The following is a 24,543-nucleotide window of genomic DNA, read 5'->3' as shown; positions in this document are numbered from 1 at the left end:
CTAGGTTTTTTTCTTTTCCATCTCCTATGTTGATTTAGGTTCAACCTAATCCAATTAGAAGTTGACCAAATAGTTCCATGCAGAAAACTACACTTTGTATTTCCATATTTTCTTATTTTGATAAGGATGAGGGAACAAATATAAACAATCAAAAGAGAAACAATTAAATCACTTCCAAGAATCCTATAGAACTCATTAGTTGTAGCTCAATGTGATGATATGACATATCAATGACTGCGATTGACTAAATGATGACAAACACAACAACTTCAGTTCACATATATATTCCAAATTTTAGATAGTTGAAGAACCTACAAACCTTTTAATCATTCTCCAAGTCCCAAGAGTTCATCGATTCTTGACTTTTAACCTACCTAGAATGATTTCGTAAATGAGAAGAATCATGACTCCTATAGATATTGCATCAATGAGGCGTCAAATTAAATTTAGGTAATGCCACTCTCATAAGTGAACAAATAGGCTTATATAGTTTAGTGTTGTTACGTTTTAGAAGGTTCACTCACTAGTTCATATGGTTTTCTCAACAATTATTATTTTAAAGGCAATAACAATGGAATTATGAGGCAGGAAAAAAACACATTGTTTTCATTCAAATGTACAACTACTAAAAAGAGAATTAGAGAAATACAGAGACACTAAGGCACATACAATCCCTCAAGAATCTCATTTATACATAGCTTGATGCACAGGATTGTCTAAGAACACTAAACCTAAATTTTTTTATGGTGTATGCTATATTACAGCTAAAAACTATTAAATTTTGTTTTGATTTATCAAACTCTGATTTTGTTTTGAAGTTTCTTGGTGGATGGATTTGTTTTAGGTTGGTTTCTACTATATTTGATTAGATTCCAACTTTATGGAATCTTGTCGATTTTTTTTTTGCAAGTATTAACAATTTTATAGGTTTCATCTTGAAGTCGTGGTTGCTCTATCACATGCTAGTAAATAAGTTTTATGTCATTTTTCCTTAGATTTTTGGCTTTTGGGGATTTTTATCGTAAGGAGGATGTTTTCATTTGTTTTTCCTGGATGTGATAGACTAAAATGGAGTTTCAAAGAGTTTCATGATTTGATTTTCTCAATCAATGGCATAGGCTTCTCTAAACCTATGGCCTATGTCATTTTTGGTGTAGTAAATTTTATAGAAAGGCCATGCAATGTTCCCATCATTTACTGAGGAAGTACTACCCAACTATATGAATTATACAATTTGTTAGAACTTCATAGTGATAATGAATATGTCTGCATTGTACATTGTCAAAATGCTACAAGGATTTATGATTACAATAGTGAAGGAGAAACTATTTTTTTATAATGAAAATATGATTAAAAGATAACCTAAATTTCTTTAAATATTTTAAAATTTATCCAAGTAATTTTTAGAAAATAAACATGGGTGCTCTCAATTTGATTTATATGCTACATTTAAAGAGAAAAAATGTGTTTTTATTTGTTTTCATATTTCAAACAAAATTATAAAATAAAAAAATAAATATGTTTTTGTAAACCCATCTCAAACCAACAAGGAAGAAGTCAACATTTTTTTTCATATGGCACTCAAAATCTCGTCCTTCACCTCTTGAAATTTTTCCTTACTCGGTGCCCATTAATAAATTTCAATTTTGCATTGAGAAATCATATAGAAATACAATTTTTAGCACTCTTTCCTTCTACTAATAAATATAGGAATAAGCATGACTTTTTAACACCTATGCTCTTGTTAATTTTGTCTTGGAAAATTATTTAGTAGGTTGCATGAAAAATTAAATAGTTTTGAGGCTATAGGAACAATACAATCTTTCTGTTTTAAACTAATGTGCACACATTATTGCATGGGCATGTTTTTCAACACCTAGTTTTGACAAAATCATCCATCGAGATTTTGTTAATCCCCCTTATAATCTTGCTAAGGATTGCATCTATATATAGAGTACAAAACACCTTAAATGACACCTTGTGTAAGAGAGAATGCCTATGTAAGTATAAAACATTATACCCAAAATGGAAAGCCTCAACTAAAAGTGAACCTAAACATTGTTGGTCTCTACATCAATAAATGAACTATATTATGTTTATTTCATCATAAGTATCTCCTCGACCTTATTTAAAATGATTGAAGTTATTTGAACTAGTTCACATTACATTGAAGGGCATTCATTCATTTATTCCTTTACTACATCAATGGGTTGTATTCCACCACTTCATCAACATTGTGATGTGTTTGTTTGAATCCGTATACATGTGATGTATATCCATAACTTTCTGATTCTAATAATGAGTGTTTCCTTCGATGCTAAGAGTGATGTATTCCAAGAAGAGTGTTTGTAATGGGTGCAACAAAGCAAAGATCATGTGGATTCACAAAATGGATGAAAAGGTACACTCCCATTAGAGCTGAGAAGGAATGTATTGCGAAGTCACACTGCCTTGGGATAACTCAGACTACTCTTTAGATATTGAAAACCCTTGAAGTTTATGAATTAAAGATTGAACTTCAGGGGGTTCAAGGGAAGAATTGTCCGATATGTTCAAGTTTTTAGCAGTGGGTGTTGTCTTTTCAACTTCTCGCTTGAAAATTGGAGATTTAGAATGCGAGGGAGAAGTTGGAGGAGATGGTGAGGGAGATTTACTCTCAGAATGGGCTATGGATTTGGATTTTCTCGCCATTCATAGTTCATGCCCTACTTCTAGCACCAAAAATGTTGATGCCTCTAAAATCGCTGCATCAACATCGGGGAAAACCACCCGGTCCGGACCTTAGTGCAGCTCCTTTTTCGTTTGGTGTGGTGGCTCCGACTGGATATAATGGGACCAGTTTCCCAATGATGTATGAGTTGATGGGTGATTGTTTTGTAATGTGTAATGAAGGTGATAAGTGTTTTATCCTACAATTCAAAAATATACAAATATAACTAATCTAACTCGGGTGTCCTGTTAACAACATGATTTTTTATTATTTCTATTAGACAAATAATCATAAAGATGGCTTATTCGTAAAATAGAAAAATGCATCATTTAATGATTACTTTGTTTAAGAAGTTAAACAAAGTAATTATGAAAACATTATCGCATTCATCAAAACATATATCATTGACATATATATATATATATATATATATATATATATATATATATATATATATATATATATATATATATATATATAGATATATATATATATATATCCAAATGATAACAATTCTAAAACCTTCAGAAATGATATGCCAAAGAATTGTTTGAAAAACATACATATATCAATAATAGCAAGTTTTTAAGAAATGTTCATTCACATAGAGGAATAAGACAAAAATATTGATAATAGTATTGTATGCATTTGAATTCTCCCAATGTAAACAACACTCAGATTCTGCTTTCCTATTTGAGAAAACCTTCAGAAGATGCAAAAGTGTGAGTCTTGCAAAAGCTTCTTTCACAAAATTGCAGAACTTTGGTCCATCTTTTGATAAAAAAATATTAGAAGTACAGAAGTGCAACTCCCAAGTCAAGTTTAATACAAATTGAGGACCCTTTCTAAATACATGAAAGGGTCTTAAATAATAAAAATAAAAAATAACTATAAATAAAAATCACTATGTGCTATTTTAACTGTAGACATGAAAATCTGGGATTCACTATAAAAATAGCAGTGCAGTAGCAATTGAATGAATTCACTGAATCAACTTCTTTTCTTGTGATTGCAGGTGAAATATTGCGAGCATTGGCTGGATTTCTGGAGGTTGACTCATCCTGGAGTGTAGCTCGGTTGTGTAGGTGGCATCGGAGAGTTCAGATATCATGCAGTTGATTGCGTCGGAAAGGCATTTCATGGCCATCTGCTGGCTATGTGGCTTGACTAGAAAAACCAGATTATTTCCCATGTCAAATTTTTGACTTCTCCATTCTGTTTTTCTTTGTTCACCTCCTATTTCCAATGATGTTCCAATGCCTTTGCTTTTGGGAGTTTACCTGGAGAGTAATCAGAGATCAAATTAGACACATGTAAATTGTTATTTACTAATTCGATCAAACCATTCGTTGCAGCTCTGCATCTAGAAGTTGCTCTTTCGGCCTTCATTAGCTGGGACTCCCATTCTGAAAATAGGATTTCCTTGTGTGATTCTTGTATTCTTGGCAAGTTGGTAGCCATTCCTTCTATGGAATCTTGCCAAGACAAAAAATTTGTTATCCTTTCATCTATTTTTTCCAATTCCAGTCTGGCGTCCACTGCCTTCTCAATCAGTGATGCAGAGATATCGCACAATGGGTTGGCCAATTATATGTTGTGGAAAAGAATGTTCAACTGTCGGGACATGGCTTTGGTTATCTCCAAGGCTTCTTTTCTGAATTCACTTACTTGTGCATAACCCATGTACCTTTCTATCTGTTCTTGCATTTCTGCAATTTGATCTTCCTTTGCCTTCTTTTCTTGCTCACTTATCATCTGAAGCCTGCTTAATTCTTGAGACAACTCCTGTTTTTTATGGAGAGTCTACTCATCAATCCTCTGTTTCACCAGTTTCAACTGCTCTCTTAGTCGCTCATTTTGTTGTCTCTGCTCTGCTAGCTGCTGTTTAAGCTGACTAATCCTTTGTTGTCCTTCTGCCGATTGCACCTCAAGTTGAGTGATCCTCTGATCCTTTTCCATGATCAACTAGCTAACCTCTGAGGCTTTGTCCATTGTCGTTGTTGTGTAAGCTCTTGCATACTAAGATAACTTTGTTAAATCCTCAGAGGGATTGACTTCTGCTTTCCATACCACATTCATCATTTCTGCCTGAGGAGTTAGAAGAGGACTTTGATCAATTTTCCTCTTTTTCCTCTGTCTTTTAACTACAGCCCTATGCTTCGGACTGTAGAATACATCTAGGGGTGGTATTTCTTCTGTTCTTAGTACAATCTCCTCTGTAGGATTTTTGGTATGATTTCTATATCCTGCTGAATCCTGGGTAGACCACTTGTCCCTTCAATTGGAACACTAATAACTTCAGGATTTTGTATTGTAGGCAATTTTGGTGTAGTGAGCTCTTGGGATTTATTCTGGTTTTTTATTATTAGGTCAAACTGATCCCATTCCTTGATTAAAGTAGGATCAATATTGATATTCGTATCAAGGGTCTCACTATTTCCTTCCTTTATCTGCTCCCTTTCTGGGGTCTTTTCCTTTTCAGGAGTCTTTTCCATAATTTTTCCTTCACAGTGGCCTTCTAGTTGCACCATAGAGGTAGTATTTAACAAGTCCAGAGGCAGTGTTCCCAACCTCTGTGTCCTGAACTTCAAAAATTCCTCTAATCCCTCTGCTCCCAATTTAATTTTTGCCAGTTGTTTCACTTGAGAAAATAACTCGGCTGAAGCAAACAAATCATCATAACTATCCTTCTCATGTTCAAAATTGGCAATTTTGACATGAGAAGTGAAATTGTAGGCAACAGATTTTGGATCATACTACCTCTTTGGGATGACGGCTAACTTTAACATATTAATTTTCTCATCTTCCTTTAGGTTCCTTGACATCCCTTCTACTGTTATCTGATATGTTATTTCTCTGGCAAATAACTTATCAGAGATGTATAAGGGGAGGACATGTGGGTCAGTAGTGTTGCCAAAAAGTCTGATGTAGGTGAACTTCTCTTCACCAAACCAACTACCAATTGATGTTAAGTCGACACTGGCTTCATCGGACAACCTAGGAGCGGGTCTATTGAAGATAGCATAATGAACGGGGAGGATGAAACCATGACAAATTCTATAAAGATGATTTTTATAATGGGCTTTCCACAATTCCTTATGATAGATATGAATGGGGTTTGGGTCCTGTGGAGTCCATTTCCAACCTAAAATGGGGTAATCAGAATTGAAACAGACAGTGTCCAAAATGTAGGCACTCATATAAAATGGGGGTATTACCCGGGTAGTCACAAACCTTTTTTTCCTATAATCAAGTATTTGGTTGGCCATTTTATCAGACAAAATGGTCGCCCAATCCATGATATAAGAGTTAACTACAACCTCCATTAAAGGTACCATCTCTATAGAAAACCTGTCCGAATCTTGGACTCCAAAGAGTCTACATATCATAGCACCAACATAACAGTAAGGAGATGCTAATGAGTCTATGGAGTACATACCCGATGATTCATGCTTGTGTTTGCTTGGATAATGCCTCCACTGTCTGATAGGGTCCGACTCCACCACATTTTCCTTGGCGAAGGATTTCAAAAATGCTTTGTTGTACTGCTTCTATGGTTCAGGCAAATGGTACATCTTTTTTATATCTTCCGCACTGAATGACCCGAACATCCTTCCATTAGCCGTAAAGAATGTTCTGTCTGTTATGTTGATACTTTCAATTACCCATCTGACCAAGTCATTGTAGGGTAATACTTTGGCGTGGGCTGCTATTCTATGAAGATAAGAGCTGGACAACTCCTTAAGAGTACTCTCTGACTTGTCAATGGAATCTGTTGTTCCCACTTCTTCTTCAATCTCTTCCGGATCCTCAACTTCCAGTAAATTGTATATACTTTCCCATGAAGCCTTGCCTAGACCGAGGCAGGTAGTATTAGCTATCAAGACCTTTTTAACTGGTTCCTCTTTGGCTATGATAGGGGCCTTTGGTTTCTTTGATTTCTTCATCATTTTTGCTAGATTCATCAATTCAGACTTGCTCTGCAAAAAGAAACAAAAGACCGTTACAGAGAAAAATTTGTCCAAAGGCAACACAGAATATAAAATATTAATGGTAATTTAAGCGTGATAAGCAATACGAACTCTAATATTACCACGGATGAAATCCTCGAAGGATTCAACCATAACTGCTCTATTAATGATTTCCGTAACTGCCAATCATGATACATAAATGCCATAATGATATGTCGCATCGCTCATATTAGTAACAGTCCTTTAAAGTGAATCTCGTGACTTTCCTGATCAGCGATTAGCGGAAATCGCATATCGCAGATCGAGGGGCACAAATGTTATGTTTTAGTTGTTTCCTTATATAGCTCCGATTGCGATAAATAATGAGTTGTAATAGGGAGGCGGGGTAATCTTTAGGAAATGAATAAATCGTTTGTTTTTCATTTATTATTGATTTAAGCTTTAGACCTGCAAACACTCGTTTAACAATCCTATTTCACCTTTTATTGAAAAGTGCACTTTTCCAATAATGAAATCGCATCGGCAGATTCCAAATGGGCATTCATTATGTGTTTCATGTTTTTAGTGATGGCTGATTGTGATCGGATTATCGCATCGGGAGGTTTACATGGACCCTTGGAATGTTTCCTTGATAACTTGCGATTTGCGCTTTCCGATAGCGTTATCGCATTGGCGATTGCCAATGGAAGCCTTAAGTCTATCCTTTAAACAAAGGGTGCGACACATTCTTTTATATTTGTTTTACGAGAAGGTCTTGTTTAATATTTAAATTGGATCGGACCTTTTCATAAAGCTTTTCATGTGTTGTATGGATAAGTCAAAGTTTGCGATTGTTATTGAATTATTGATTTTATCTAAGTCCTAAAAAGGGGACCCATTTCTTGTTAAAGTTTTGGATGAAAATTTTGAAATGGGGAGGGTTGTTGTATAGCACAACAGAGTGGAACTACTTTTTTTCACTGCGTGAAGTAATATGCAGTAGTCAAGATGTAGCAATGCTACTTTTATGAATGTGGGAAAATCTCCCAAATGATGTCGAATCCCCACTATTGGAATGGTTTGTGCACTTCAACAGCCTGCAACAGGGTTGCTGACCTTTAAGTTCTGTCGATGCATCGCTAACAGACCAGACACTTGTGGGCATAAGCATGTGCATCTTTGAACAATGTGGGCCAGTAGAAACTGGCTCTCATGACTTCATGCGTTGTTGTGTTACCTGCGAAGTGACCCCCGACTGGTCCATCATGCAGATCACATAATACTCTCTCTGAATCCTGTGCTTCCAGGCACTTGAGCAAAATGCCATTATGGTGCTTTCTGTAAAGCACTTCGTGCACCAATTGGTAAGATGGGGCTTTCAGTCAAAGTGCCCTCTTCTATTGTATAGAGAAGTGAGAGGGCATGGTTTCGTCCTCAATGTACTGGTGGAATTATTTGTACAAAGAGTTATCGTGCGAAGTGAGGGTTTCTCGCTCTACATTGTACATGTCGATTTCTTGCTCCCAAGCGTCGACCTCTTCTTCTTCCTCTTGTGCATGCACTGCTTCCACTGCCAGTCTGCAAAGTCTGTGACCCTTGATGGTGTGAATTGGCTTGATATCAAGATCATACTCTTACAGTCCTGTTATCCAGTTCGCATGTCTTTCACCCATATCTTGTTAAACAAGCAACAATTTGACTGTTGGGTGCGACACAAAGACTATGCAATGATTTTTCAATAGGTAGGGTTTGAAGTGTTTCATTGCCTTGTATACTGCATATGCTTGCTTATCCACGGCGGGATAGTTGAGCTCAAGTCCCTGCAAGCTCGCGTTCATGAAGGAGATGGGATGTTCATTGTTCATCTCATCCTTCTTGGTGAGCACTGCAGCGAGTGAAGTGTTAGAAGAGCATGTGTAAAGCAAGAAATATTTGTTGAAATATGGGTTGTATAGCGTAGGTTCTTTTGCTATTGCCTACTTAATATGGGTGAACACGTCCTTTTCCTTCTTTTCCCAACTATAAATTCCATCCTTCTTAATAACATCTTGTATGGGTTTGACAATCTATGCATAATGAGAGATGAAATTTGTGAGGAAGTTGATATTTCCCAGGAATGGCTGCATAGCATTCTTGTTCACGAGATGAGGAATCTGTGTGATGGTCCATACTCGGTTTAGATCTACCTTGATCCCACTCTTGGAAATAATGTACCCAAGGAGGTTCCCCTCAGATACTGCAAAGACGATCTTCTTGGGATTCAAGGATATCCTGTACTTACGACATCACTCAAAGATCTTCTTGAGATGGCGTAGGTGCTCTGACCATTTTGTGGAATAAATCGTTATATCATCAAGGTAGACCACCATGCTCTGTTCGATGAGCCCACGAGAGGCAATGTCCATTGCACGTTGAAATGTTGTGCGTGCGTTTACTAGCCCAAATGGCATTCCTCGATAAGCAAACGTACCCCACTTGGTACGGGAAGTTGTTTTTAGTCTGTCAAGTTCTTTTGCCAGAACCTAGTTATATCCTGAAGAACCATCTAGCAGAGAAAACATTCCTTCTCTAGACTCTATCTGCAAAATGTGTTCCATAGATGACACAAGGTAATTGTCTTTGTTCGAGGCACAATTTAGATTTTACAAATCAATGCACAGGCGGATCTCACCGGACTTCTTTCTGACAGGAACTAATTTTGAAACCCATGTGGAATGATGAACCTTGTAAATGATCTTAACTTCCAACAGCTTAGTCAACTCTTTCTGAATGAGGGGCTCCAGTGATGGATGTACTTTCTTGAGATTCTGCTGAAACGGTTTTTCCCCTTCCTTGATTGGGTTGATGTGTTGGATTATTCATGTGTCATATGTTTTCAAGTCATCATATGTCCATGTGAATAAATCACGGTACTCTCTGAACAAGCGGACAAAGGATCGCTGCTCTTGTAGTATGCAACATGTACTGAGATTCATGAACTTCGTCTGTTCCAAGATTAATTTATTTGTGTATCAATGTGGAACTATGGGTTTTAGCGTTCTTAGGTCCTTGAAAGTGGTTTTTCAATTCATATATCTTCTCGAGTGAAACCACACCCTTGGGGATGAGGTTTCCTTTACTTGCATTAGCTATGTCTTGCAGAGACTGCTCGTGCTCATCTTCATTAATCACTAGATCCTTAAAGACATCATCGTTGGCCATGAAATGCAGTATCTATTCATCATCATAAAAAAACACTTAAATTAGTGATGTTGTCAGGGATAGATGGCTTATACAAAATTTTAACAGAAAATTTGTCCCTAAGCAGTGTCATCCTAGCGACTACATTTCCCAGAGAATCTGCAGTTGCATTACGCATTCTTGGAACATAAATGATATTGAAAGCTTGGTATTTAGAGATAAGTTGCCATACCTCTTGTTGGTAACTCTTAAGATGAGGTGAAACATAGTGTATGGTGTTACGTACTTGACATACCACGATATCTGAATCACCTACCACTTTCAACATAGCAACGTTGAGGCTGATGGCTTTTTGTAATCCCAAAATGAGTGCTTGATATTCAATAGTGTTTTTCATGCACTTTAACTCCAAGTGGCTTGAGACTAAGTGTTTCTTTTTCCTTGGGTCTATCAAAACACACCTAGCTCCAAAGCCATCTTGTGTTTTGGATCCCTCGAAATACAAGGTCCACATGTAATCTGTACAAGGACCGCTTGGTGCGCTAGTACTACTAACACTACTACTACTATTGTTACAATGTAATGTATAGGTTTCATTTCCATCATTTGGGCAAGGAAGGATACCCAACTATGTGTTTGGTGGGGTGGGGATTGCCTGGGAAAGATAACACCCCAGCTTCATTTCCATAAAGAAATTGCCGAACATAAGTTATGTGAAAGCCAACAGTTAATTTTGACCATTCAAGGGAGTAACATTATGTTTCATATATCTCTTTGATAACACCCAAATCTGGTTGTTTTTTCCCTTGTACAGAAGCCATAAGTGTGACCAGTGTGTGGCAAAATATCCTTGCAACTTGTTGGACCAGTCTCTCCTGAGTAATAAACCATATGCTCATGGGATGTCCAAAATCACAATGTTACTGCACTGGTGAACTCGTCCATTAGAAGATAACCAGATGATCACATCTCGGAGTTCACCAATGGCTGGTACACATGTTCGGTCAATTTGGATGATCTGCGCAGTTGTACTGCTCCATTACGCATTGATTTGTTTAGCTATGGAGAGTGGCATGAGATTGACTGATGCGCCAAAATCAACCAAGCAGTTGTGGACATTGAAGTTAAATATTTCAAATGATAACAAAAATGGTTGGCAGAGCGAGTTCCCTTCTTCCATGCGAAGAGTGTGTTGGGAGACTTGCTTGGTCCCTTGCTAAAAGAGGCAATGTTGTTTGTGGAGGTTTTCCCTAGTGCGTGAAAAAGAATATCCCGTTGACCCGTGAGCTTGGTTAACTCATAAAGAGAGATGCTCGCACAGGTGTTTTTCATATCTTCAATAATATTGTAATCCAGAGTGGGAAGACTCACCATGTTGTCTGGGGTAGACTTGTGTTTGTGTTGTTCGGTGGGATGCTTTTGTCTTTACTACTCACAGACATACTTTTAGGTGTAGATTCCTTCTTGGACTTTCCTTGTGCTTTCTGTATTGAGATGACTAGTGGTTCCACTGTTCCGAGAAAATTTTGTCTTACTTTCTCTCTCGATGTCTCAAAAATAGTGGGGGCCCCTTGACTCCTCAAACTGTATCGATTATTTTTCTTTGGGGTCTAATAGTCACTCGGAGGCTCCTTCTCGGTGGTTGTATTCTAGGCAACGTTAAGACATTGATACATGGTAATTACATGCCTAAAACGTGGAACTTCATTATATGCAGTAGCTTCCTCTTCATGTTCACCCTCAGGCTCAGCCTACTCACCGACCATAAATTGATTAGTCAATTGTGTAGCCAGTGCACCAATTCCTTGGTTCCATCCTTCGCAAGTCCTCTCTGAATGTCGTTCGTGATGGAACTTGAAATAATTATTTGTCACGATTGAATCCATGTTGAACACAAGGTTAGAGCTCTGTGCAGATTTGGGCAGGTAACTGCTGCTGCTCGAAGCTAAGTTCTTCTTCTGCACAAATTTGCGAGGCCTACTATTCACGGTTGTCTCTCTTGTCCACTTCTTGTGTTTGGAAACTTCGGTTGTCAAGGACTTGATGAGACGAGTAAGGTTTTAGATTTCACTTGCTTCATTTTATTTTGCCTTACTAACAGTAGCCTGATACGTCCTACCCAGGTCTTTGGAGTCCTTAGCTAGTTCGTCATCCACAATGACTCCAATAGTGCGCAAGTCTTTCTCCACATCAATTGCCTCTTGGAAATTTTCCAAAAGTGTTGGTTTCGCAGCTCGCTTCACGAACTATGCAATGTTGGTCGCCAGTGCAGACATGGAGTGGCCAAATGTTATGGAGTCATGAGGTTTGGTGTCTGTAATGAACTTGTTCAAGATACGATTAAACCTCTGGTTAAAATCTTTCACTTTTTCTTTTTGCTCGATCTTGAGACTACTCAACTATTTTAAGAACATGGTGGGTGTTTTGTCCTTGGAAAACTTCTCAAGGAAAATTCTCTTGAACATCCACCAATTCTAAATGGATTTGATAGGAAGGATATGGTACCATACATCTTCTCTGTCATCCAAGGTACATGGAAACAATCTACATGCAACTTCGTCATAACATACCTCGAGTGTCTGCAGATGTAGGTATAACGTGTCTGTATTATCTTTTGCCTTCACTGTTCTGTCAGGGTCATAGTTTGTTAAAAACTTCTCTGCGTGTCTTGGCATCTTCTACATGACAACTGGGAGTTCCAATGGGCCCTGTGTCATCCATTTCAGTTTTTGTGCAGCCACGTTGTCCTCTTCTTTGTACTCCTCCTCTTCTTCTGAAGTTGACGGTTCAACCTCTAAATCTATTGGTTCGCATCCGCCTCCTCTGCTTCCTTCCCCTTCGCTGCCTCCATCGGAACCTAAGCCCAAGAGTAAGATGTTATCTTCTTCACCTTCTAGGAAAACAGGAGGTTCCTCTTCATTCTCAACAGCTTATGCCATCTCTTCAAGAGTGGCAAAGATTACTTCTTCAATAGATGAAACTACCACTCCTATGGGTGTATTCTTTTTCTTCCTCTGTGAAGAGGGAAGAGTGTGTACTCCTGGAATCCATCCAACAACTTTAGCAAACTGACAGGTGATGGGACGGATATCGTGGATGTGATGATATGAAATTTCTTTTTCAGGTCTGGGAGGTGAGGAGTAACCAACATGAGAGTTGCATGTGGGGGACAGGGATTTCAAGTTACTACCTTGACCAAATGATAGATAAGTTGGATTGAGAGGAAATTCAGCCATAAACTACTAGCGGCCCTCCTTCTAGCACCAGAAATGTTGACATTGTTGGACCCGCCAACATTCAGGGGATCTCTCTGGTATGAAGTCCCAACTAAACCTCACACCGTTTGGTGTAGGAGTCCCATCCATTATGATGGTCCGATTTCCATTATCTTAGAGATTTTCATTAGCTCTTGATGTTTAGCACATGAGTGTGTTATGCTTGTAACTTAAAGAAAGTGAGGTGAGTATGCCCTATGAGTGCATAATGTAACTTTGTGTATGGGTTCTCTTACTATAATGGAGAGGGTAAAAGTGAGCCTTTAGATGAGAGGTAGTAGTACCACCCAGGGAGAGACACACACAAAAACACCAAGGGTTTTTCTAGCATCCAATGGAATAGTCCACAATGGATGCAACAGTCGTTAAAACCAAAGTGCAAGTGAAAACACTTACACCGTCCAATGGAGTAGTCCACATGTGGGTGACGGTCGTTATAACCAAGGAAAACAAGAATGTTCTGTCTAATGCCCTATGGAGTAGTCCACAAGGATGAGACAACATTGATAAACAATACAACACATCTTCAACAATGTAAGTACTAAAATAACTGAAGTAGTTCAACTATCTTTGTATAGGTTAAGAAAACATGCATTACAAACATTTAAAGAATAGTCTTACAAATTATACAAAACATGCGTGAAAACGCTCTGGCCTGAGACAAGCTTTTGAATTAAGAAAAACTTCCAAGACAAATCTCTACACCATACATCACTAGCCCCAGTAGTGGGACACTGGAGCAACTCCTCACTCCTCAAAGAATAGACTACAAAGTCTCAAGGCTATGTGGGAGGATCCAAGGTGAAAAGTTACTTTGCTCATACAATCAGGGGGTATATATAGCCAAGGGTGATGCTTGACCATTGTGACTCTTGGACTTCCCTCATGACTGTTCAACTTCCTATGACTTTTCAATTGATGTGAATCTTCAACTTAATATGTGCGTCCTTTGGACTTTCACTTTACATTACATTTTATTAAAACAATTATGACCCATAATAGTGATGTGGCTAAGAAACGACACAACCTGAAATGACACTGCTGACATGTACTAGCTGACTATGGTGTCCATGTCAATATGTTATGTTGCTAAGTCATGGATGTGCTCTCGGTATGTTGTATCTTCACCTCCGCATGGAAAAGTGTTTCCGGGTATTTGATGGTCTTTGTATTTGCTTGATGGTTTAGTGCATGTGTCCCTTTCGCTTTCTGCTTGATGTGCTTTGTATGTTCATTCACCTGAAACCAAGTCTTCTAGCATGTACTCCTTCTTCATGCCATTTTGCGTTGTGCCATGTTCCATCAATATACCTATTCCTGCAATTCACTCATGACGGGAGGACATCAAATCCAAAAATATCCTAGTCTAGCATGATGCATTGTTTTTTATTTTAGGTCCAGGTGACCGGGATGGAGGAAAAGACACTGAAACTGCACAGAGCCCAGCTTAGGCTGAGATGAGGGGCTCTAGAGTAATGTCAGGAAAATATGTGTAGAGGTCACTCGGAGGTAAAATTGCGTAATCGAGGACAAGAGTGACAACTACAAGGTGGAACCAAGTTGGGAAAAATTTCAAAATTCCTCGGAGGAAGATAAGGAAGGGTGTCCAGGGGAACTACTCGACAGTTTTGCACAATTTTTAGGATGAGGACTGAGCGGGTCACTCAGGGTCCAGATGTGGATCTACGAAATTTCTCAAAGGGAGACAGAGCGGGGCAACAAGGGGCACTAGAAGGAAATTTTGTGCAATTTTCCAGAGGAGGGCATCATCAGGTTGCGTGAAGCTACTGGTCATAACTGAACATTTCTGAGAGATAGTACGGGACAGGAAGCACTGTGTAGATTCCAGAAACAATGCAGTATGGGGCAAGAGAAAGTGTGCCAGTTAGAAATGCACAATTTTTAGGAGTAGAGTAGAGAAAGCCAGCAGGACGCTTGACTTAACATGACTGTGTAGTTTCTGCAGGCAGTGTAGAGTAGGAAGTTGGGCATGTTTGCACAATTCTGGTGAGCAACGCAGCCTCGGGTCAGAGTGCAGTGAAGATTTCTGGTAGACTAGATGGAGGCTTGATAATGGATCTTGTGGGAAGCACATATTGGATCGGGCTTGGAGACAACTTCTGCGCAATTCTGGGAGATAGATAGCCTGCTCATTTCCAAGATTTCACAGTGCAGCTACCCTGGAGGATAGCCACAAGAACTATGAAATTCTAGGTAGTAGAGGAGGGTCATTGAGAGCTGAGACTACGCAGTGTAGCTCAGTCGGGGTCTGGTTGAAGGGGTTTTTTTGGTAGACATATTTTCAATAAAAATGGCTAAGTGTGAAAGAATTGAACTTGTGTAGACATGACATTGTGATCAGATACTTAGCATGACTCGACGACAAACATGTGCTCAATGACATTGTCTTAAGGTTAAGAGGGACAAGTGTGACACTTGAGAGAAACCGTCGAACGACCATGAAGACACTTGCTCGACAATGCTTACAACTTTTTGTGTGAGTACGACTTATGTTCACAGAGCGAAGACAATTGATGCACACAAAGACCAACCTTCCAAATCACCATAGAAACATTGCAAGAATGACAAAGCAATCATCATGCCAAAATACGATCATTGGTCAAACAAGCAAAAGAGTGTAAGGACTCTATAAGAGCTCATACAATGAGCTCAAGTGTTTGCAACCATCAGTGGAAAAACCAAGGAAGGCTCTGAAATTTGGATGCAGGCAAAATTTTGGAGGGTGTTTCAGCCGCTAACACCTAGCCTTTTTCTGAATTCCATGGTGTGTTGGGATGTTGATCTCGGTTTTGAGCTTTGGAATTGCTGGATGGATTTTGGAATCCAGGGCAGAGGTGGTCTCAAGGTTCATTCCCAAAGGCCTAGGAATCCCATGATCGGTTTTGGTGGGATGCACGATAAAGCCTAAGGGAGCAGTCTTGGTTTAGGGCCTAGTGATTCGGGTTTGGATTGTTTTAAATCATGAGAGACAAGGAAACAAAAAATTCCTCAAGGATAGTGATGGATTCCGAATGACATTCCAAGTTATGTTCGGTTGTGATCGAAGCACTCGTTTTGATGTGATCACGGTTTGATGAGGGTGGAGGTGGTTTAACCATTGGATTCACTTGGCTATTCTTGGATTGGTTTTTCTATGAGATCCCACATTCATGCTTGGAATATGGCAAGGGGGTGACTAGCTGAAAAAGAGATTTGGTTCAACCATGTCTTTGGTCGGGTGGTACATGGAAGTCTCGAACCTAGTCAAATTTTCCTATGATTAATAAAAGCTAAGTTCTGTTATTTTTTCACTGATTTATATGTGGATTTGATGGTTGTCATATCTGTAATATTTGTATGGTTTTATGTTGGTTATAACCATGGTTGAATGACTGGTTTATGTCATGGTTATTTCATGTATTTACTTGTAACTGTTAAATGGATGGAAGAAAGACCGAATTGATGATGCAGTAGTTCAGCGGAGAAGTAGGTGATCCTTTTGGTTATGTTTTGTAAGTTGTTTCAGTCATTTATGCTCTGTCTTGTATCCTAGACCTATAGGTTGCATTGATGCCAAGTGTTTGACAGAATGTCAGTCCCAGTTGGGGATGCTTAGGCCGAGTCCTAGGGTGATTTTTGAATTATCAACATTGTTATCATGCTTTAAATGAATTCTAGAAGTTACAACAAGTTCTGGGTAGGGGCTAGGATTATGGGCTAGAAAAGTGGCTTAAATCTCGACGTCGCTGGCACAAAACTAGCCATTTTGGTCCATAGTCACTGGTAGGCAGGCCTGTGAGAGCGAATTTGGGTTTCTGGTTGCTCCCTTGCCCATAGCATGAGAGATAATATGGCCTAAGAGCTGCAAAATAATAGTGGGACCCAAGGACAGGGCATCTGAGTGGTTGACTTGTCTCCTGAGGGTTTTGTTGATGATGTTGGATGATTGTATGTAATGTTCCGTCAATTCCACTTCCTTCAGGTGACATAGGAGGTCAAATCTGATCATAGTAGCATCTCTCCTCATGTTTACCCTAGTTGGCATGGTTACTTTGGGTAGACCTAGGAGGGGGTGTTACACCTCTTACTAAATTTTGATCATATTTTGGTCCATCTAATGCCCATCTCTAGGATTCTTTTCCCTAGTCTCCAACACTTATTACCTCAAAATAAAGATAAGTACATAGAAATATTCTCTTCTAGTTCAAAGGTTAACACCATTAGTGATTGAAATCCAAATAAATAAACTTAGATCTAACCATTCACATACAAAAATGGGGTGAAAACACAACATTATATTAATGAAGCACTTGTAGCATATGTAGGTCACTCAAGCTCCTTGATAAGAGGCTCCTCATCTCATTTACACTCATAATTAAGGCTTATTATTAGAAGGATTATCAGTAGGTGTAACCCTCTATTCACTTTAGCAATATATCATTACTTTCACACTTTCTCATTGCTCCATGGTGGATGCTCATTTTATAGCATCTTCGAGAAGGTTAAGGGGATGAATCAGATGATCTCTAGTTCATTTTTCATAATAATTTCATCCTTATCCTTCTTTAGATTACTATTTTGACCTTTTCAAACCTTAGGTCCTCTCTTCAAACACCCTAGCCTCATCAACTCTCTTTTCCCAAAGCATGAGAGTGTTCAACAATGTTTTTGAGTCCACCGAGAGCATTGCAATGTTTTTTTCTAGTGTCCTAGGAGCATTCAACAACTGAATTACGTTATTTTAGGGTTCGTCGGTGCGGGATATATCTCAAGGTCACTTTTCTAGGCTTCTCAAAGGCTCTTAGGGAGGGCAAAATTGAACTCTGACACTTTGCAAGCTACTTTTTTTTCTCATTTTGAATGGCGATGGTTTAAAAGCATTATATGTTAGGGATGAACTCTGAAACCACCACAATGTAATCTAAAATCAAAATTATTGTAGAGTTTGAGAAAAAAACATTATTAAGATATCCAGTAATGAAAGAAATTTAAAAAAATAAAATAAAATAATAATATAAAAGTTAAAAAATTTAGAGAAAAAGAAAAAGCAATATTATTTTTATCATATTTTCTATTATTTGTTTACCATATTTTTAAACGTATCAACTGTAGGGACTCATTACTTGGTAATTAGAGCTTAATTGAGTATACACAATACATATGTTTAGTAAATCCATCATAAAATAAACTAAAATGTTAGGATTTGATTTTGTTAATAAAAATATTAAAAAATCTTATCAGAGTTTAATTGAGTATACACAATACATATGTTTAGTAAATCCATCATAAAATAAACTAAAATGTTAGGATTTGATTTTGTTAATAAAAATATTAAAAAATCTTATCAAATTATTTATTTTAATATATTGTATTTATTTTTTTAATTAATATAATTGTTATATATATATATGAATTTTGAAAAGTAAAATTAATTTTAATATTTTTATTTATGTATTTTATGTATTTTGCATTTAGAAATCATTATAATAATATATTATAACTTAGAATAATCTTTAATTTACACTTTATATAATTTATTATTTTTTATTTTCTGATTAAATTAAGTTTTATATAATTTTTCTATTTTTTATTTTCTCATTATTATATATGAATGAGTTGCTTTTATAAAAATAATATACTATATATTTTGGTTTTTGTGTTTTAAAATGTTTGAATTTTGAAATTATAACTTTATATTTATATTTTTTTAATTTTAAAAGTTTTAATTGTTTTATGAGTTTTTTAATATTTTTTGGTAAATTTGTAAATAGTTAATTACTGTAGTTATGAAATGCTATTTTGTGTTGTGAGTCATGTGAAGGGCAAATAATTATTAGAAGAAAATGTTTTGTTTAATTTATTAAATGCATAATTTTTTTATGTAGTTAGCAATAAAATCACATTAGAAAGTAATGTTGAGAAAAAATTCACATTCTAGGAAGTTGAAAACAGTTATGGGGGCAGGTGGTTACCTGCCCAAACTCCTCTTTGGGAATAAAACTTCTAAATGGAAAGAGGGAGCGAAGAGGTTAAGAGAGGAAACTGAGGAAACTTTGAAAGAGACATATACTGCAAACTGAAAACCTTTGATAGGATGTTGTGGAGGAAAGCGGGACATTGCCAACATAAGGAATTATTGAGCTAGTTGGCTAGTGGAATTCTAAATGGAGCGTGTGTGCTCAGTCTTGAAGACCCTAGACTAAATCTGGTTGGGATCACAAAATATCTCAATTGGACCTATGCAGGTCACTATTATGAAACTATCACTGTTATGAAACTGTTCTGGACGTGAAGTTGGTTCAAGGGGAGTTACAACGGTGTTACTAGTTGTCATAGGTTGGGTGGAGTATCCTTTCGATGTGATTTTGTGGTTGGCTTGGATAAGAAGGGAGGGAAAATATAAGTATTAAGAACTTTCGATTTTTTGTCGGTTAATGTATCATAACTGAAAATTCTTGTTTATACTATGAATTATGTTTAAGACTGGAATTGTTATGTAACACTCTAAAATATGTTCAAGACTGAAAATTGTGTTTATACTGTGAAGTATTTTCATGTTTGAAACTGTTATTCATTCCATATTTAATCTCTAACTAAAAGAAAAGAGAAAAGGTTTGGCATCAGAGAAGTCGAGGTGTAATCATGTGGGGAACTTTGGGTTAGTTCCTAGGCTAATCTGAGACCGTCAATAGCCTAGAAATAGTCTGTAACTCAAAGAGAACATGGGTGTTGAGAATACAATTGGAAAATGTGTATACACTAAGATAACAAAGATAATCTGACTATAATTCGCAAAGTGAGAAAATAAATCTATAACCAAGATAGGATAAACGTTTTGCCTATATAAAAAACCTAGAACCAATGTATAATCACTTTAAAACTATAAATTGTATTAAAAAAATAATCTCACAAAATATTTATAATACTGAGAAAATGAATTGTAATATGTTTCACAATAATGTAATGTTTCAAACCTAGTTTGAACCCACACTATGACAAGGGCACAGTAAATATAATCAATGGATGCATCAAAGAAATTCCTATATTAATGGCTACGGATATATATATATATATATATATATATATATATATATATATAGCCATACACATATACATATACATATACATATATATTGAATGTGTTGAGAAAATTATTCTAAGAAGGATAGAAACGTAACATTTCACTAAAAGGAAAATCGATAAAAGTATAAGTTTCTATTAACACTACAAAGATTTTGGAAAAAAATATAACTATTACCAGTCCTTAATAATTTAAAACATCATGTAGCGAGTACTTTTAATAATTACAAGAAACATTTATTGAGAACCAACAGAAACTGAGAAGTGAACAACGACCGCAACCAGTTAATTCCAAATACAAACATAAAATAATAAATATTATCAAACCATTTTTTTGTGTTTCAGAAGCAATCTATCATCAATTCTAAGGATTGACTGCATAAACCCTAACTCGGTAGAAATACACACAAGCATAAAATAGAAATTCAAAAGTGAGAGACTAAGTAACCCTAAGATAATACCCTAACCAAGTAGCACCTAGACAAGAATGAGAAGGAGAGATGTTAAAATCTTGGATAAAAGGTCACCGAGTCCATGGAATGACTATTGAAGGTCACAATTAAAATCCATTACCTGCAAAGGAATCAGGTTACACAAACTGTTAGGGAGAATCATTATAAGTTGTAATTTTGAACGAAATATCGAGTAAATAAAATTTAGGAGAAGGGTTTACCTAGAATGGTGCCCTCTTTCCTTGACAGCTCCCAATTGCACTCCTAAAACCCCATTAGTTAGAATTTCTACAAAGGATTTAATAAAGAATCAAGTGGGGCAATCAAAATAAGACACATAGTAATCTTACTTGCTGAAGTGAAAACCATTGAAAATTTTCATCATACAGTTGAGCCTCGCAATTTCGATGGTATAATGTATGTGGATAACCATGAAAAGGGTTGTGAATGCAATCAGAAAACCCTAGTACCAAACCCAAGAACCATAGTGAAACTAGAGGAAACAAAATAAGCAATTAGTAACCAAAAAAAAAAAAACTTGTATGCGCCAAAGAAAAATATCTACAAAAAGATAACCGTGAATTTACCTAACCGAACGAGCGACTTGGTACGGGATGGAGCAGTTCAGGAGTAAACAGTGACATGATTTCCAAAAAAGGGTTCCAGAGCCATTTTTAGTAAAGCAAGAACATCAAATGACTTGCATACAGTGGGTGGTTACTCTCTAACCTCCTCCTACACATTACATCGTAGATTCAACCCTAGCATATATGAGTCGTAGATTAAAAAAACCTCACACTTTCCAATACCATCAATCACCAAGTGCCATACAACATGAGCCACTTCATGATAGTTTGGAAGTCCTTTTTATGTAAAGATTATAACATATTTTATCAATCAAACCACATGAGACTATATGATAATGTTGAAAGAAATAAAATCTTGCTCGGTAATATATAATACAAACATAAAATGTCGCCGATTTAATATAAGGGCATAGAACATAGGTCGTATGATAGTAATAAGCACTGAAGTATAACCTCACCTTAATGACATAGAATAAAAAATACATAACAAACATAAAACGCTACCAATTTAATATAAGAGCATAGAATCCCGTGAGCTTCATTGGGGGAGCAATATTATACCACGTGGGTTCATATTAAGGGATATATATTGAGAAAAAATGACATAATATATTGGGGGATATATAGGGGGTAAATGGTTTTTTATTGGCAAATATAAAAATGGAGCTTAAAGTTAATGAAAAATATAAAGGGGTATAAAAAATGTTAATGAAAAAATGGATACCTACAATATCTAGTGAAAGTAAGGGTTTTTTAAATTGGGAAGCTGTATTGGGTTCATATTGGTAGGGGGTTAAATAATGTGATTTTTAGAGGGATTTTCCAATATGTAGTCAAATTAAAGGTATTGTTTAATATGCCACGAACACACCCCCATGCATAAAACATAAATTGCATGATAGTAATAAGCACCTAAGTATAGAAACGAAAAACGGGTTGGCGTGAGGATGGACTGCGCAGGGCGAATTGCTAGGGTTACAGGCTTGTGCAAAGTTTTTTCTCCATGGATGGTCGCAAAGGAGGGGGCTCCACTCCCTCCTACAAGCAGGCTGTGGCCAGCAGGGGTAAAAAACCAATGGAGAAGGATAGAGGTCCTTCAGAAGGAAGGCAAAGAAATAGTGAAGAGGAACAAGATGGCACTAAATCGAGGGAGAATAATAGCACTAAGGAAAATGAGGAAGAAGAAAAGGAACAGGGAACAAGAGACCAAGCACAAAAGGGACCATGTAAACCCAAAGTTGTGGTTACACCCAGAGTTGTTTTAAATGATCCTGCTCTGTAGGCGCACAGGGACCACATGCAAACATATGCAATCATTTGCAAATTCATTAGTTTATGGCCCACTGAAAAAGCTTTACAAATGTGGATTAAATACCACTGGAAACCAAAAGGAAGCATCGACCTACATCTTGGGTCAAAGGGTTTCTTCACTGTGGTATTTTCTAATATTGAAGATAAGGACAGAGTGTTTGAAGGAGGGCCCTACTTTTATGTTGCAGCAGGCCTCTATATGTGACCTTGGGTTATGAATTTTGTTCCGGAGCGAGAGACTTTTACCTCGGTCCCGGTCTGGGTAAGACTTTACTCTCTACCTCTTGATTATTGGAAAACAAAATCCTTATCTGCGATAGGAAATAAGTTAGGACGCTTTGTCAAAGCTTATGAGGCCACTAGAAGGGGAAAGTATACTTCCTTTGCTAGAATATGTGTGGAGATGGATCTCTCTGTAGCTCTACCGGATGAAGTAATCTTGGAAGTATATGATGAAGAATGGGTTCAAACAATAGATTACGAACATATTCCATTCAGATGTCGCAAATTCCATGAGCATGGGCACCTATTCAGACACTGCCCTCTCAGTAAAATGGAGAATAAGAATAAAGCTAACACAAGGAACGATGATGAAAGCTTTCACAAAGTGGCACATAAGGAAAAAGGAAGCAAAAGGGGGCCAAAGATACAAAAATCAGGAGGACAACAATCCAGTCAGAACAGGTTCCAAGTTCTCGATGAGGAAGAAGGGATTACAAATGCAGACCAGACAAAGGAAGGAAGTCTAGTGGAGGAGGGGAAAGAGGAAGATAGTGATCAAGCACAAGATAATATTAAACAGAAAGAAACTATGATGAATGAAGTAGAGCTGGAGATGGACCATGAAATGACCTAGAGTGAGATGGAAACGGAGGACCAGGAACTACAGGAAATACTTGAGAAAGAGAACCTAGATCTGGAAGGTTTCTTGGATGAAGGAACCAGGGAAGGTGTAGATTCGTTACCTCCAGAGGAGTTCACTAGAGTTTAGCAGTTGTTTTATGGAAAACCCAGACCAAAGGGATGCAGAGACAAAGAAACAATGAAAGGCAGAGCAGCGAAGGTGTGAAAATGATGAAAACCACACCAGGATTAGCACCCAGAAACCCAGGAAAGAAAATAGGTAGAAAAAAGCAGAATGAACTACTGATGGAATGTGGAAAGGTAATGATAGATTCAGGTAAGATGAAAGACCTAACCAGCTACTCCTTCACAAATCTTTAACTATGAAGTTCACTTCTTGGAATATTAGGGGTCTAGGTAGTAAAAGAAAACAAAGAATACTAAGTAATAGAATGAAACAAGTAGCTCCGGATGTGATCTTCATCCAGGAAACCAAATGTTCCATTCAAAAAATAAAAGAAATCCATAGCAAATGGCTCAATCGATTTGAGTTTCTGGAAGTCAAAGCAGAGAATACTGCAGGAGGTATACTCACTCTTTAGAACCCCCAAAAAATTAGCATTATAGATGCTAAGTCATCTAGGGATTATTTATCTGTGGTCATTCAGCCTGTGGGAGATAGGGAAACCTACTTGGTAACAAATGTGTATGGTCCTCAAAGATTGGACGATAAACTCAGGTTTCTAAATTCTCTGGAGGATCTCAAAGACAAACATGCAGGATTACCATGGATCTTGGGGGGTGATTTCAACATGATTAAATCACTTTCAGAGAAAAAAGGGGGAACCAGAATTATAAGCAAAGATTCTTTAGCTTTTCAAACTTTCATAGATAATATGAAGTTAGTGGACATTGTAACAAGTAATGGTCTCTTTACCTGGAACAACAAAAGAGGAGGTGAGTCTCAGGTGGCCTCAAAACTAGATAGATTCATAATCTCAGAGGACCTTATGCTCATAGACAAAGAAATGATAGCAAGAGTTCTCCCCTTTGGAGGCTCAGATCACTGGCCGGTTCAACTGGAGGTTCAAGGCATTGGAACCCCTAGGAATAGACCTTTTAGATTTGAGAACATATGGCTCTCCCACCCAGACT

This window comes from Pinus tabuliformis, chromosome 1_2, assembly GCF_031772625.1.
Source record: "Pinus tabuliformis cultivar Carrire ecotype Pingquan chromosome 1_2, CPIR1, whole genome shotgun sequence".
NCBI lineage: Eukaryota > Viridiplantae > Streptophyta > Pinopsida > Pinales > Pinaceae > Pinus > Pinus tabuliformis.
Note: the sequence above shows the minus strand (reverse complement) of the source record.